General features: G+C 44.2%; 1 non-coding gene across 1 annotated transcript; it reads left to right on the plus strand.

The window, feature by feature from the left end:
- Positions 1 to 5531: 5531 nt before the first annotated feature.
- On the plus strand, positions 5532 to 5669 carry LOC119927794. Its single transcript, XR_005450764.1, has one exon. It is a non-coding gene; the product is annotated as a small nucleolar RNA SNORA7 (small nucleolar RNA).
- The last annotated feature ends 11753 nt before the right edge of the window (positions 5670 to 17422 follow it).

Below are 17422 nucleotides of genomic sequence, written 5' to 3' on the forward strand. Positions count from 1 at the left end.
CTTAGTCTGACGAGCGGTCACTTGGCATCTGGGAAGGACAAAAACACATGGTTTTCCTTCCCAGCGGATATAAAGGTCAGAGTCTGTTAAGCGGCTCTTGCTGTTAAGGGGATGGGAATCATGCCTGTTGATAGGCTTGACAACCAAATTCTCTTTGATGCCAGATTTGGGTTCATCTGGAAAATGTACATCAACTGTTCATGAGCAGATCAATTAATCATTTGTATTTATTGAGTGCTTACTGTGTGCAGAGCACTGAACTAAGAGTGTGGAAGTGTACAACACAAAAAAATAACAGACACGACACTTGCCCACAATGAGTTTACAGTCTAGAGGCGCCATGGAGGCTGCAGGGAGGGATTATAAAAATGAAGGAGTACTGTACTCATTCTATCCTAACAACTGATTTGAATGCCATTGCATCATGAGGGTTATGGTGCTTGTTAAGCGCTTACTATGTGCCAAGAAGAAGCAAGGCTCAGTGGAAAGAGCACAGGCTTGGGAGCCAGAGGTCATGGGTTCTAATCCCAGCTCTGCCTCTTGTCAGCTGTGTGACTTTGGGCAAGTGACTTAACTTCTCTGTGCCTCACTTACCTTATCTGTAAAATGGGGAATAAAACTGTGAGCCCCATGTGGGACAATCTGATCACCTTGTATTCCCCCAGTGCTTAGAACAGTGCTTGGCACTTACTAAGCGCTTAGCAAATGCCATTATTATTATTCGCAACACTGGGGTAGCTACAAGTTTAGCAGGTTGGATGCAGTCCCTATCCAGCATGGGGCTCCCACTCTTAATCCCCATTTTACAGATGAGGTAACTGAGGCTCAGAGAAGTGAAATTACTTGCCTGAGGTCACACAGCAGATAAGCAGCAGAGCTGGAGTTAGAACCGAGGTCCTCTGACTTCTGGGCCTGTGGCCTATCCACTAAGCCACGCTGCTTCTGGTTGACTGGTTTCTGGGTCCCAAGAGTGGTACAAGGCACAACAAAGGGAGAGGGCTCCCAGGCCGAGACAGACAAAAATATTACAATATCCAAGTCCTGAGCAAGGAGGCAGCCTTGTCTTGGAGGTGTGAGGACACAGGCAGCTTTGTTTTCATGAGCCCTCAGATTCATGGACTGGGAAAATGTATTCACACATACTTTTCTGTGCTTGCTTTACAGATGAGGGTAGACCACCTGCCTGGGATATAGAAGGATCTGGGTTCTCACCTCAACTCTGCCACTTGTCTGCCGTGTGATCTTGGGCAAGTCATTTAACCTTTCTGTGACTCAGTTACAGAAGGAACTCTCCCTTCTGGAAAATGGGGATTAAGACTGTGAGACCCAGGTGAGACATGGAATATGTCCAAACTGAATAGCTTGTATTTGCTCCTTAGTAAATACAAGTGCTCAGTTAAATGCCTGGAACATAAAGAGAATTAAGAATTACCATAAAAAAGGTAATCGGACTTGAGGAAAAATCTGAGAGGGTAAGAAAGGATTTGGTTTGTGTTTAAACGAGCTTCCAGGCATCAGCAGGTCAAAGGCAGAGGCTCAGAACCCCCTAACGACAATGATAATAATAAGAAGAACTAGGATACTTCCAAAATGTTTACTATGTGCCAAGCACTGTACTAAGCACCAAGCTAAGTAAAGGATAATCAGGTTGGATACAGTCCCTGTCCCACATTAGGCTCACAATCTAACTAGGGGTCAAAGAGCTGAGCTTGGCTTAGCTAAAGCATTAGCTGAGCTGAAATGGATAATTTGAATTAGTGATTGAAGGATTAGGTGCCAAATACATGAAACTCTATCAAAGCAAGAATTCAAAACCAACCGCCTGTGGAAGGAAAAGAAGAAATAGCATATATCATCTTATATATCACATATCTCTAGATGTAAGCTTGTTGTGGGCAGGGAATGCGACTGCCACCTCTGTTGTTTCGTCGTAATAATAATAATAACAGTATTTGTTAAGTGCTTACTATGTAGCAAGCACTGTTCTAAGAGCCATTATAACCAGGTTGGACACAGTTCCTGTCCCACATGCGGCTCACACTTTTAAACCCCATTATCCAGATGAGGTAATTGAGGCACAGAGAAGTTAAGTGATTTGCCCAAGGTCACACAGCAATCAAGTGAAGGGGCTGGGGTTAGAACCCAGGTCCTTCTGACCCCCAATCCTGGGCTCTAGCCACTAGGCCATACCTTCCATCTTGTAGCTGACCCTTTTCCCACATCCTACCTCTAGCCTGGAACTCCACTCCCCCCGCACACCTCACCCCCACCAGACCACTACTCTCCCTACCTTCAAAGCATTATTAAGGTCACATAATAATGACGGCATTTGTTAAGCACTTACTATGTGCAAAGCACTGTTCTAAGCACTGGGGAGGTTACAAGGAGATCAGTTTGTCCCACAGGGAGCTCACAGTTTTCATCCCCATTTTCCAGATGAGGGAATTGAGGCACAGAGAAGTGAAGTGACTTGCCCATAGTCACACAGCAGAGGTCTTTCCCTGGCTCGCTCTCCCTTCTGCCTCAGCTGTGCACTTGAATCTGTGACCTCTGGACATTTGATGTTTTCCCCACCCTCAGACCCACAGCACTTATGTACATAGCTTTAAATCTGATATTATAAATTCCTTATTTGTAGACCGTGAGCTCATCCTGGGCAGGGAACATGTCTCCTAATTCTGTTATATTGTATCTCCCAAGCATTTAGTCCAGGTTTCTGAACACAGTAAGTGCTCAATAAATACCAATAATTGATTAATTGAATTATTCTATCTTGGTTGATGCCAGCTGAGGATACTATCATTAACCTCTGACATGCCACCGTCTTCCGAGTCATGGAGTACTGATTTCTGGCTGGGAAGTAGCCACAGTTGCCAGATCAGAATCTCCAAACTGGAGCTTCTGTTGGGGAGAACGGTTCCCTTGTTGTCCTAATCAGCACCCTTGTGACCTCCTCAGCACTTAGAACAGTGCTTTGCACATAGTAAGCACTTAATAAATGCCATCATTATTATTATTGGTCCATGTTGCATTCACTAAGTGTTCACTACATAGTAAGAGCTCAATGCTGAGATATAAAAATCCATATGAAGCCAAACACTGTGGATCTGTCCTAACCCATGAGTTAGACCAGGGATTAGAATCCATTCTCCCTAATCTTTGGTGGGTTACTACTGCATCAGATTAACTGTGAAAAAAATATCAACTTTCCCAGGGGTTTCTCAACCCCACTAAGAGTGCCAAGGAAAGGGTAGGAAAGAATTGGGATAAAAATGAAAAACTAGAGTTAAGTTTGAAAAGTTAATTACTTAGCAAGAAACAGCATAAGTAGTAATTGAATTTATGAAGTGTTTACTCTGGGCAGACCACTAAGAGCTGGGTAGCTCCTTATAGGGACAGAATTTGTGTTTTGCTTCTTTCTCATGCATTTATATAATAATAAATGCCATTTTTTTGTATGCTTACTATATGCCAAGCACTGTACTAAATTCTGGGGTCTTGACTCGTCTTATGCTGTTGACGATATGTCTGAAGACATATCTGTCCCAGAATGCCCCATCTCCATCTGCAATAATTCTGAGTGTATCCATAGAGTTTTTTTTGATAAAAATACAGAAGTTGCTTGCAATTGCCTTCTTTCGCACAGTAAACTGGAGTCTCCTCCCTCGACTCTCTTCAATACCGCTGTTGCCCATCACAAGGGAGTTTTGCAGATTGTAACTGCAAATTGTAGCAGACTGCCTTCCATTCGCTAACCACTGGCCAAACTAGGAATGGAATGGGTAGGCCACTGTTTGACTTTCCCTCCCATGCAGAGGCTAGTAGAATACGGGAAACTCTCCAGGTTTCATCCTGAGAGGATAATTCTGGTGTAGGTAAAGGATAAACAGGTTGGATATAGTCCCTATCCCACATGGGGCTCACAATCTAAGTCAGAGGGAGAACAGGTATTGGATCCCCATTTTAAAGAGGAGAAAACTGAGGCCCAGAGAAGATAAGTGACTTGCTCAAGGTCACACACAGGCAAGCGGTCCTCTGACTCCCAAGGCCTATGTTCTTGCTATTAGGTCACATTGGTCGGAGAAGCAGCGTGGCTCAGTGGAAAGAGCCCGGGCTTTGGAGTTAGAGGTCATGGGTTTAAATCCTGGCTCTGCCAACTGTCAGCTGTGTGACTTTGGGCAAGTCACTTCACTTCTCTGTGCCTTAGTTACCTCATCTGTAAAATGGGGATTAAGACTGTGAGCCCCCCGTGGGACAACCTGATCACCTCGTGACGTCCTCAGCACTTAGAACAGTGCTTTGCACATAGTAAGCCCTTAATAAATGCCATCATTATTATTACTGGTCCATGTTGCATTCACTAAGTGTTCACTACATAGTAAGAGCTCAATGCTGAGATATAAAAGTCCATATGAAGCCAAACACTGTGGATCAGAGGGTTCACATTAGCACTATTTAGTCACTGATTTGATTTAAACAATAAGGCAAATTGGTTGTTCATTTGTTTCATTCATTCTTTCATTCGTATTTATTGAGTGCTTACTGTGTGCAGAGCACTGTAGTAAGTACTTGGAAAATACAATTTGGCAACAGATAGATACAGTCCCTACCCAACAGCAGGCTCACAGTCTGTGGGGGGGAGACAGACAACAAAACAAAATAAGTAGACAGGTGTCAATACCATCAAAATAGATAAATAGAATTATAGCTATATACACATAATTAATAGAGTAATAAATAAGTAGAAATATACACAGGTGCCGTGGGGAGGGGGGGAGGGGGGGGGCAGTGGGGAGAGCAGGACGAGCACAGGAAAAAGGGGGGTCTAAGTCTGGGAAGACCTCCTGAAGGAGCTGAGCTCTCACCTCTCACCTTTGTTTGCATTTGTAGCAGCAAATTTAGCAGAAAGTTGTATCTGGGAGAAGATTTTTTTTTTTCTAGAACTGGACAGAGTTCATCTTAAGTTATCTAGGGAAAAACAAATTTGTCTACAAAAGTTGGGTGGGAGAGGAGAGAGTTTGCTTTGTGCTGCTTGTCTTCACACAGATGGCTGCACTGGACATTAGTTAGGGTTCACTGAATTTATGGTATTTTTTAATACCAAGATTGAATCGAGCCATCTATTTAGGAGGATAATCTATACCCTTTATTCCCATGAACAGGAGTTGTTCTCTTTCCCCTTTGTCCCAGTTTCCTTTTATTTAAACTTCCTTTTCTCTGACCGGTGATATCACTGTGCTGCTCGGTCTTTGGCTAAGAAAATGGGTATGAACTGCTCCCTCTGCAGCCATTTCTGATTCCTCTCTGTGGGTCATCTATCAAAACTGCTGCTCTTGCCACTGCTGCTGTTACGTGCGGGGTATAACATCCCCCCCTTCCTCCTCATTTTCAGACTCTTAACACGAGGATAGAGACACCCTGGATGAGTGATTCCTGGCATACTGGCCCTAATAGACTGTATTCTTCCCAGACCCTAAGCTTGTTCTTTTTTGTTGTTGTTATTTTTTGGTTTTTAGTAGTATTTGTCAAGCCTCCTCTTAGTGTCGCACCTGGAGGGTTTCCAGTCCTCTACCAGTCTCTGCTACGGGAGGGAGAGTTAAGCAGAGGCCTACCCATTCCATTCCTAGCTTGGCCAGTGGCTAGCGAGTGGAAGGCCATCTGCTACAAGTCAAAACTCACCTGTGCTGGGCAGCAGCGTCATGGGAGACAGTAGAGGACAGAGACTTGTTTACTGTGTGGAAGGAGGAAATGGTAAACCACTTCTGTGTTTTCACCAAGAAAACTCTATGGAAATGCTACCAGAACGATTGCAGGTGGAAGCGGGGCGTTCTGGGAGAGATGTGTCTATGGCGTCACTATGGGTCAAACACAACGCGTCAGCATAAGACAACAATTTGTTAAGCACTGACTAAATACCAGGCACCATTCTAAGCTCTGGAATATCATCATCATCATCATCAATCATTTACTGAGCGCTTACTATGTGCAGAGCACTGTACTAAGCGCTTGGGAAGTACAAATTGGCAACATATAGAGACAGTCTCTACCCAACAGTGGGCTCACAGTCTAAAAGGGGGAGACAGAGAACAAAACCAAACATACTAACAAAATAAAATAAATAGAATAGATATGTACAAGTAAAATAAATAGAGTAATAAATATGTACAAACATATATACATATATATAGGTGCTGAGGGGAAGGGAAGGAGGTAAGATGGGGGGATGGAGAGGGGGAGGAGGGGGAGAGGAAGGAAGGGGCTCAGTCTGGGAAGGCCTCCTGGAGGAGGTGAGCTCTCAGCAGGGCCTTGAAGGGAGGAAGAGAGCTAGCTTGGTGGATGGGCAGAGGGAGGCAGGGGGCGGGCATCTGCCAGATAAACAGGTTGGACATGGCCCCTGTCCCACATGGAGCTCCCAGTCTTAACTCCTATTTTACAGATGAGATAACTGAGGCACAGAGAAGTGAAGTGACTTGTCCAAGGTCACACAGCAGACAAGCGGTAGAGCTGGGATTAGAACACAGGTCCTTTTGATTCCAAGGCCCCTGCTCTTTCCACTAAGCCACGCTGCTTCTCGTTCCCCATTATGGGCGGGGAATGTGTCTGCTAATTCTGCTGAATTGTACTCTCCCAAGCACTTAGTACATTGCTCTGCACACAGGATGAGCTCAATATATACCAGTGATTGGTAAAAATAATAATTGCCCATTTAAGTTGCAAGCACTGTGCTAGCTCTAGGATAGATACATTAGGTAATATGTCTACCAGCTCTGTTGCATTATACCCTTCCAAGAACTTAGAACAGTGCTCTACATGCAGTAAGCGCTCACCCCAACTCCACAGCCTTTCTTTAGATAATAATAATAATAATAATAATGGTACTTGTTTAGCACTATGCTCCAAGCACTGTTCAAAGCGCTGCGGGGGGGAATACAAGGTGATCAGGTTGTCCCACATGGGGCTCACAGTCTTCATCCCCATTTGACAGATGAGGTAACTGAGGCACAGAGAAGTGAAATGACTTGCCCAAGGTCACACAGCAGACAAGCGACAGAGGCAGGATTAGAACACAGGTCCTTCTGACTCCCATGCTCTAGCCACTAAGCCATGCTGCTTCCCTACATCTCCTTAGATACTGCCATTTCTCCTATCTGTAATCAATTTTTATGTTTGCCTCCCCCTCTAGGTTGCATGTTCGTTGTGGGCAGGGAATGTGTCTGCTCATTGTTGTAATGTAATAATAATAATAATAATAATGATGATGATGATGGCATTTGTTAAGTGCTTACTTTGTGCAAATCACTGTTATAAGTACTGGGGAGGATACAAGGTGATTACATTATCCCAGGTGGGGCTCACAGTCAATCCCCATTTTACAGATGAGGAAACTGAGGCTCAGAGAAGTTAAGTGACTTGTCCAAGGTCACACAGCAAACATGAGGGGGAGCCGAGATTAGAACCCATGACCTCTGACTCCCAAGCCTGTGCTCTTTCCACTGGGCCACACTGCTTCTCACTTAAAACAGTGCTCTACACACAGTCAGAACTCAAGAAGCAGTGTGGCTCAGCAGAAAGAGCACAGGCTTGGGAGTCAGAGGTCATGGGTTTGAATTCTGACTCCACCACTTAGCTGTGTGACCTTGGGCAAGTCACTTAACTTCTCTGGGTCTCAGTTCCCTCATCTGTAAAATGGGGATGAAGACTGTGAGCCTCCTGTGGGACAACCTTGATCACCTTGTATCCCCCCAGTGCTTAGAACAGTGTTTGGCACATAAGTGCTTAAGAAATACCACCATTATTACTATTAATAAATAAAAATGAATGGAGTGTGAGCTCTCTGTTGGCGGGGATCAGGTCTATCAACTCTATTGTGCGGTAGTCTCCCAAATCATTGGTGTAGTGGATAGAGCCCTGCCTGGGAGTCAGAAGGTCACGGGTTCTAATCCCGGCTCCGCTGCTAGTCTGCTGTGTGACCTTGGTCAAGTCACTTCACTTCTCTGTGACTCAGTGACCTCATCTGTCAAATGGGGATTGAGACTGTGAGCCCCATGTGGGACAGGGGCAGTGTCCAACTGGATTTGCTTGTATCCACCCCAGTGCTTAGACCAGTGTCTGACACATAAGTGCTTATCAAATATCATAATATTATTATTATTATTATTAGAGGAGAAGACAGACATTAATAGACTTACTGCCACCAGCTGGGCTGCTCTACCCTGCTCTGTGGGTCAACCTGATGCAGAATGCTAGAACGGCCTAGAATGCTAATAATAATAATTAATAATTACGGAATTTGTTAAGCGCTTACTATGTGCTAAGCACTGGGATAGATACAAGGTAATCAGGTTGTCCCATGTGGGGCTCACACTCTCAATCCCCATTTTACAGATGAGGGAACTTAGGCACGGAGACGTTAAGTGACTTACCCAAAGTCACACAGCTGATAGTCTTCCGATAAGCTCACAGTGTTGTAGACTGTGATCCCATTATTGGGTAGGGACCATCTCTATATGTTGCCAACTTGTACATCCCAAGCGCTTAGTACAGTGCTCTGCACACCGTGAGCGCTCAATAAATACGATTGAATGAATGAATAAATGATAAGTGGCAGAGCCGGGGTTAGAACCCACGACTTCTGACGCCCAAGCCCCGGCTCTTTCCACTAAGCATGCAGCTAGAATGCTAAACTGTGAGCCCCGTGTGGGGCAGAGACACTGTCCAACTGGATTTTCTTGTATTCACCCCTGCGCTTAGTCCAGTGTCTGGCACATCGTAAGTACTTAACAAATATTATAATTATTATAATATTATAATTATATTATAATAATTATAATTATTATTATTACAGTGCTCTGACTCAGGACTCAGTATATGTCATCGATTGTATATGTATATGTATAAGGACTCAGTATATGTCATCGATTAATTGACAGCTGAAAACCAGACTTTTTGGTATAAAGACGGAGGGCTACCCTCCCTCATGAGGCAGGAAGCAGGAGTGGCAAGAGCTAGAGACCTACCTTAAGATAGACTGGTCCCCCGTTGGATGATAATAATAATAATACTAATAATAATAATAATCATAATGGTATTTATTAAGCACTTACTAATCAATCATATTTATTGAGCGCTTACTGTGTGCAGAGCACTGTACTAAGGGCTTGGGAACTACAAGTTGGCAACATATAGAGACAGTCCCTACCCAACAGTGTGCTCACAGTCTAGAAGGGCTCACAGTCTAGAACTACCTTACTATGTGCAAAGCACTTTTCTAAGCGCTGGGGAGGTTACAAGGTGATCAGGTTGCCCCACAGGGGGCTCACAGTCTTCATCCCCATTTTACAGATGAGGGAACTGAGGCCCAGAGAAGTTAAGTGACTTGCCCAAAGTCACACGGCTGACAATTAGCGGAGCTGGGATCATCAGAGACCCTCCCTCTAATGACCACGGTCATCGCCACACCCTCACTGCAGTGTTCACATCCAGTGCCCGGGAACCTGGGATCTAAAGATGATTCCTGAATATGGACTGTAAGCTTGTTGTGGATTGGGGATGTGTTCATTTATTGCTATATTGTACTCTCCCAGGCGCTTAACACAGTGCTTTGCACACAGTAAGCCCTCAGGAAATATGATTGAATGAATGAATTGATGAATGTAGGCATACCCTATACCTTCCCCCTCCAGTGAGAAGCATATGGCCCAGTGGATAGAGCACTGGGGCCTTGGAGACAGAAGGCCTGGGTTCTAATCCCACTCTGCCTCTTATTTGCTGTTTGACCATGGGCAAGTCACTTCACTTCTCTATGCCCCAGTTACCTCCTCTGTAAAATGGGGATTAATACTGGGCACCCCATGTGGAACAGGGACTGTGCCCGATCCGATATGCTCGTATCTACCCCAGCACTTAGAACAGTACCTGGCACATAGTAAGTGCTTAACAAGCACCATTAGAAAAAAACAAACAAACTCAAAAAGCAGCTGTTCACGCTGTGCTCCCTGCTAGGTAATTTCAGGATTCAAATAGCTAAAACACAATGACCTAGTATGTTTAAGGGAGCTATACACTGCCCAAACTCCCCCCCTCCCCGAATCATCTTCACTGTTGCTTGAGGTCAATTATTATAAACTATCAATTTTGTAGGAATGCCATTAATTCAACTGTTGTGTAAACCATGTTTCTGTTTCTCAGCAATTACAATTTCAAGCAGTGGTAATCTCTGATTTTTTCCCCTCTTCTTTCCACCACGCACCCCCCGCTTTCCATTCCCCCCACCCCCACCCATTTAAAAGGTTCCAGCTGTGTGTTCTTTGGATATGTTTCCACCCCAGCTTTTTCCATAATAAGCCGTCGGACCAATTCCCGGTCCCAGATGTGCTATTTATTTACTCTGAGGCATCTGTGCCTTGACACAGTACTGTCACTTGCAACGTGGCAAACTTGTGAAAAATCAGATTGGCAGCCAGATAGCGAGCCGTCCTCTCTCGGCAAACTGCATGAGTGTTTCAAAGGGGAATGGAAAGGGGGATGGGGGCAGAGATGGAAAATGTGGGAAAAGGGAAAGCTCACATCTTTCCACCAGAGGCTGTCTAAGGTTACCGACGAGCAGTTTGGAACTGGAGGCCGTGGAGTTCCTTAGGTGGGAGGGTGGTGCAGATGCTACTTCTCCAGAAACACATCAGCCTCGCTGCCCAAACTCTTGGATTCCTCACTGCACTGAGAAATCCCGCACAGACCCTTAAGAAGCCCGTGGGTGTGGGTTGTGGCCATTTAGCTTCATTTCACACACCCTCAGGTGGTTTTCCAGTTTTTCATCAATTATTGGGATCAGGTTTCAGGCTAGGGGTGGTTTGGCCTTGGGGGAAGTGATTTTTCCTTGGCAAAAATGGTATTTATTAAGCACGATGTTCCAACTACTGTTCTAAGCACTGGGGTAGATACAAGGTAATCAGGATGGACACAATCCCTGTCCCACATGGGGCTCACAGTCTTAATCCCCATTTTACAGATGAGGCAAGTGAGACACAGAGAAGTTAAGGGACTTGCCCAAGGCCACACTGCAGACAAGTTGTGGAACCGGAATTAGAACCCGTGTCCTCTGATTTCCAAGCCCTTGAGCTTGCCATTCAGCTAGCTGCTTCCCCAGAATGGTTGGGTACTGGCAGAAATCCTTAAAGAAGGAATCCCAGAATCCAAAACCCCAGGCGAGGACAACACTGGACGATTCATAACCACAGGCAGTCCACTTTTTGGGGGGATAATAGTAATAGTAACAATGGTACTTGTTCATTCATTCAATCATATTTACTGAGTACTTACTGTGTGCAGAGCACTGTACTAAGCACTTTGGAGGTACAAGTTGGCAACATATAGAGACAGTCCCTACCCAACAGTCACAGTCTAGAAGGGGGCTCACTTGTTAAGGGCTTACTATGTGTCAAGGACCATTCTAGGCTGTTAGCTCATTATGGGCAAGCTTTTAGTACAGTGCTCTGCACACAGTAAGTGCTCAATAAATACGCTCCCTGCCCAAATCCTACCTTTCCCTCTGTTTTTTTTTCCATCATGTTAACACTTCCTCTATTTTCCCTGTCTCTCCTGGCTGTAACCTCCGCATTAGCTTCGAGTCATCTTTCTCATTCAACCCTTGTATTCAATCTGTCACCATATCCTATCGGTTTGACCTTCCCAATAGCTACAGAATCTACCCTTTCTTCCCCAAACTGCCACCATGCTGATCCAAGCACTTATATCCCTACTGCATCAGTTTCCTCACTCCATAAATAAGATTGAATGAATGAACGAATGGGCGAAACCCTGGATAATAATAATAATAGCATTTATTAAGCTCTTACTATGTGCAAAGCACTGTTCTAAGCACTGGGAGGATACAAGGTGATCAGGTTGTCCCACGGGGGGCTCATAGTCTTCATCCCCATTTTACAGATGAGGTAACTGAGGCTCTGAGAAGTTAAGTGACTTGCCCAAGGTCACACAAGCAGACATGTGGTGGAGTGGGGATTCGAACCCATGACCTCTGACTCCAAAGCCCATGCTCTTTCCACTGAGCCACACTGCTTCTCTGGATCACTTCTGGATCCCCACCCCACCCCAGGATCCTATTTCTGGAAATCCACCCTGGATTTTTTTTATTCTTTTCTCCAGTTAGCAGCAATAAGCAGTGTTAAGCCGTGGAAAGAGTACGGGCCCCAGGGGACCTGGGTTCTAAACCTGGCTCTGCCACTTTCCTTCAGTATGACTTCGGGCAGGTTCACTTAGTTTCCTCATCTTAATATAGCAATTTAGTGTCTGTTCTCCCTTCCCTTTAGATTATGAGCCCAGTGAGGTCAGAAACTGTGTCCAACTTATTTTATCTACCTCGGTGCTTGGCACATAGCATGTGATTAAGAAATACCATTGATGATGATGATGGCATTTATTAAGCGCTTACTATGTGCAAAGCACTGTTCTCAGTGCTGGGGAGGTTACAAAGTGATCAGGTTGTCCCACGTGGACTCACAGTCTTCACCCCCATTTTACAGATGAGGTAACTGAGGCCCAGAGAAGTGAAGTGACTTGCCCAAAGTCACACAGCTGACAATGGGCAGAGCCAGGATTTGAAACCATGACCTCTGACTCCAAAGCCCAGGATCTTTCCACTGAGCCATGCTGCTTCTCTGCTTACCATTATTAACATCATCTTATTACTATCAATCAACCCATAGTATTTATTGGGAAAATATAACACAATATAAGTTTGTAGACACGATCTCTGCCCACGAAGAGCTTACTAGGTCTGATCTGGTCATGGGTTCGAATCCCGGCTCCACCAAATGTCAGCTGTGTGACTTTGGGCAAGTCACTTCACTTCCCTGTGCCTCAGTTACCTAATCTGGAAAACGGGGATGAAGACTGTAAACCCACTGTGGGACAACCTGATCACCTTATAACCTCCCCAGTGCTTAGAACAGTGCTGTGCACATAGTAAATGCTTAACAAATACCATTATTATTATTATTATCATCACAGTATTCAGAATGTTCCAAAATCCAGAGTTGACCAGTTTATTCCCTTGCCTTGAAATATGATGATTATTAAATTATCAAAAATACCATCTTCATCATTCATTATTAAAGACCTTACTCTCCTTCAGGAAAATAGTATTGAGTTAACATCCCTCACTCCCAGGAAGGGCTCTCTTCTACCACTCCAGATGCCCTTAATTTTTTTAACCTATTTCCTCTTGTTTCATCTTCAATGGAGATAGAGAACAGATGGCTACCTGCCCCTGTTTAAATACCTTTCAATATATTTCAAGATTATTGCTGTTAGTCCTTAACATTTTCTTGCTTGGGTTAAAGAAGCAGTGTGGCCTAACTGAAAGAGCCCAGACTTGGGAGTCAGAGGACCTAGGTTCTAATCCCAGCTCTGTCATTTTTGGCTCTGTGACCTGGGGCAAGTCACTTCACTTCTCCGTGCCTCAGTTTCCTCATCTGCAGAAATGGGGATTCTCTCCCTGTTTTCCTTCCTAGACTGTGAACCCCATGTGCACCTTGATTATCTTGTATCTTCCCCAGTGCTTAGTACAGTGCTTCAATCAGTTGTATTTATTGAGTTCTTACCATGTGCAGAGCACTGTACTAAGCGCTTGGGAGAGTAGAGTATAACAGAGTCGGTAGATAAGTTCCTTGTCCACGATGAGCTTATAGCCTAGAGACTTGTGCATGACACATAGTAAAGCATTTAACAAATACTATCCTTATTATTACTATATAGAAATAATAAAAAGAGAGTCATAGTTCCTTTAAACTGTGTTTACAAGCTTCCTTTTAATAATTAATAATAATAATTATGGTATTTGTTAAGCGCTTATTATGTGTCTGGCACAGTTCTAAACCCTGGGGTAGATACAAGAGAGTCGGGTTGGACACAGTCCCTGTCCCACATGGGGCTCAGCATGGCTCAGTGGAAAAAGTCTGGGCTTTGGAGTCAGAGGTCATGGGTTCAAATTCCTGTTCCGCCAACTGTCAGCTGTGTGACTTTGGGCAATTCACTTAGCTTCTCTGTGCCTCAGTTACCGCATCTGTAAAATGGGGATTAAAACTGTGAGCTTCCCGTGGGACAACCTGATCACCTTGTAGCCTCCCCAGCGCTTAGAACAGTGCTTTGCACATAGTAAGCGCTTAACCAATACCATCATTATTATTATTAATCCCCATTTTATAGATGAGGGAACTGAGGCCCAGAGAAATGAAGTGACTTGCTCAAAGTTGTATAACAGATGAGTGGCAGAGTCGAGATTAGAACCCATAATCTTCTGACACCCAGGCCTGTGCTCTATCCCTTGGGCCACACTGCTTCTTCAGTCATCTTGGTGGTGACCTAGATGGTGTAACTCTCTGAGCAGTTCAAGTGCTCAAATGCAATATAATAATAATAATAATAATAAAGATAATTATGGTGTTAAATGCAGAGTCCCCCTGAGGCCCTTCTAGACCCTGGAAAATTCTGTGCCAACCAAAGGTGTGGAGATGGCGAATGTGATGAGCATACCACCCTTTGTTCAAAGACCCTGCTCCCCCTTTCACAATGAACCAGACATGGTTGGTGTTTTTAAAATGGTATTTGTTAAGTGCTTATTATGTGCCAGGCACTGTTCTAAGTGCTGGGGTAGACTTTTTGTTTATGGTATTTGTCGAGCTCTTATTTTGCCCAGAGCACTGTACTAAGGGCTCGGGAGAGTACAACGGAACAGAATTAGCAGCCATATTCCCTACCCATAATGAACTTACAGTCTAGAGGGTGATGAAGATGTTAATATGAATAGGTAATTCATAATGGATAATTTAAAGGTCTGTACATAAGTGCTGTGGGGTTGGTCACAGATGGAGGTGCATAGATGAAACAGAAGGGAGAGTGAGCCAGGGGAAAGAGGGTTTAATCGGGGAAGGCCTCTTGGAGATGTGATCTCAGATACAAGCTAATCAAGTTGGACATAGTCCATGTCGCACAAAGGGCTCACAACCTTATCCCCCATGTTACAGATGAGGTAACTGAGGCCCAGAGAAGTGAAGTGACTTGACCAAGGACACAAAGCAGACAAGTACCTCGTCTGTAAAGTGGGGATGAAGACTGAGTCCCCTGTGGGACAACCTGATCACCTTGTAACCTCCCCAGCACTTAGAACAGTGCTTTGCACATAGTAAGGTCTTAATAAATGTCATTATTATTATTATCATTATTATTATTATTATTATTAAAAGTGGCACAGTCAGGTTAGAATACAAGTTCTCTGACTCCTAAGCCCGTGATCTTTCCACTAGACCAAACAGCTTCTGGATTTCATGCTTAGAGGCCAGTATCTCTGAAAGGGATTTGATCCTCAAAGCGCATTATTCAAGAAGATTCCTGTAAGAATTAGAAAATGCCAGCCCTAACTTTTGACCATTTAGTTTTTTCACCCCTGCAGTTTGATACCAGATTTTCCACCTACTCCACGCTAGGGCAGGAGGTACATCTCTACTCTAGTGCAGGTAGGTAGTGCAGACATAGGTGAAATTATATTCTAGAAATACTCACACCCATTTTTTCTAAGGTATTCATTAAGCGCTTACTATGTGTCAGGCATTGCACAGGGGAAGTAGTGTGGCTCAGTGGAAAGAGCATGGGCTTGGGAGTCAGAGGTCATGGGTTTGAATCCTGGCTCTGTCACTTGTCAGCTGTGTGACCTTGGGCAAGCCACTTAACTTCTCTGTGCCTCAGTTGCCACATCTGTAAAATGGAGATTAAGACTGTGAGCCCCACGTGGGACAACCTGATCAATTTGTATCCTCCCCAGTGCTTAGAACAGTGCTTCACACATAGTAAGTGCTTAACAAATACCACTATTATTATTATTATTATTATTACTGAGCACTGGGGTAGATTCAAGCTAATCAGGTTGGACATAATCCCCATCTCAAATGGGGCTCCCAGTCTTAATCCTCATTGTACAGATGAGGTAGCCGAGGCATAGAGAAGAGAAGTGACTTATCCAAGGTCACGCAGCAGACAAGTGGCAGGACTGGGATTAGAACCCAGGTCTTTTTGCTTCCCAGGCCTTTGCTCACTCTGCTAGATTTTCATTCATTCATTCAATCAATCGTATTGAGTGCAGACCACACTGCTTCTCATGCTTTTTAAGAAGCAGCGTGGCTCAGAGGAAAGAGCCCGGACTTTGGAGTCAGAAGTCATGGGTTCAAATCCCGGCTCCACCAATTGTCAGCTGTGTGACTTTGGGCAAGTCACTTCACTTTTCTATGCCTCAGTTTCCTCATCTGTAAAATGGGAACTGTGGGCCCCCCGTAGGACAACCTGATCACCTTGTAACCTCCCCAGCTCTTAGAACATTGCTTTGCACATAATCAGCGCTTAATAAATGCCATCGTTATTATTATGCTTTTTAGCACAGGACCCTACATTGCAGCTATAGGCAGAACTATATTCTAGAATTACTCCCATTTTAACACGGCCCCTAAATGTCAGAATTTCTAGCTGGGTTGAGGAATGAATTCAAACTTTATCTTGGATGGCGATTGGTTTTATACACAGCATGTTGTTCTAATGACTTGAAGAGCTTCCTGGGATTCTGTGTTCCTACTTCAGCATCATGACGATGGGGAGGATGATACACTCTGATATCCTTTGAACTCCTGATGAACCTCAAGAGGTTGCAGATGAAGAGAGGTTTTGCAAATGCCAGCAATTTTTTACTCTTTAAAGAAATGAAACTCGAATGCCAGATGTTGAGAAGTCAAGAGTCATATAAAGCTATACATAGGAGAAACAAAACAGTGAAAAGCAGGGTTGGGATGGAAGTGAAAAAAAGTCACTTGACAAAAACAGAAACATTTGCTTGTTTTTATGCCTTAATGCCTTCTATTCACGGGACATCCATATTTAAAGTGATATTCCCAGTTCGGTTCCCTTGCCTCCTGCTACTGAAACTACACATCGGTTTCCTTAAACGGTTCTCTCGCAAGAGAAAGAACCCCCCTCAAACATTGCTGAAGAGCCCACAGCCCTAGCCAAGAATCATCTCCCTCCCCATTGTCTCTGGGATCCTGGTAGATGGCAAATATTAATGTTTTCATGGAGAAACTGAGGCAAAGAGAGCCTCGAGGAGGGTGATTCAACCTATAGTAATAACAAAAATTATAGTATTTGTTAAGTGCTTGCTATGTTGTACTTCCCAAGCGCTTCGTAGAGTGCTCTGCACACAGTAAGGGCTCAATAAATACGATTGAATGAATGAATGTGCCATACATTGTTCTAAGCACTGGAGTAGATACAAGGTAATTGGGTTGGCATAGTCCCTTTCCCACATGAGGCTCACAGTCTTGATTTCCATTTTACCAATGAGGTAACTGAAATACAGTGCTTTGTA

Source organism: Tachyglossus aculeatus, chromosome 4, assembly GCF_015852505.1.
Source record: "Tachyglossus aculeatus isolate mTacAcu1 chromosome 4, mTacAcu1.pri, whole genome shotgun sequence".
NCBI classification, from domain to species: Eukaryota; Metazoa; Chordata; class Mammalia; order Monotremata; family Tachyglossidae; genus Tachyglossus; species Tachyglossus aculeatus.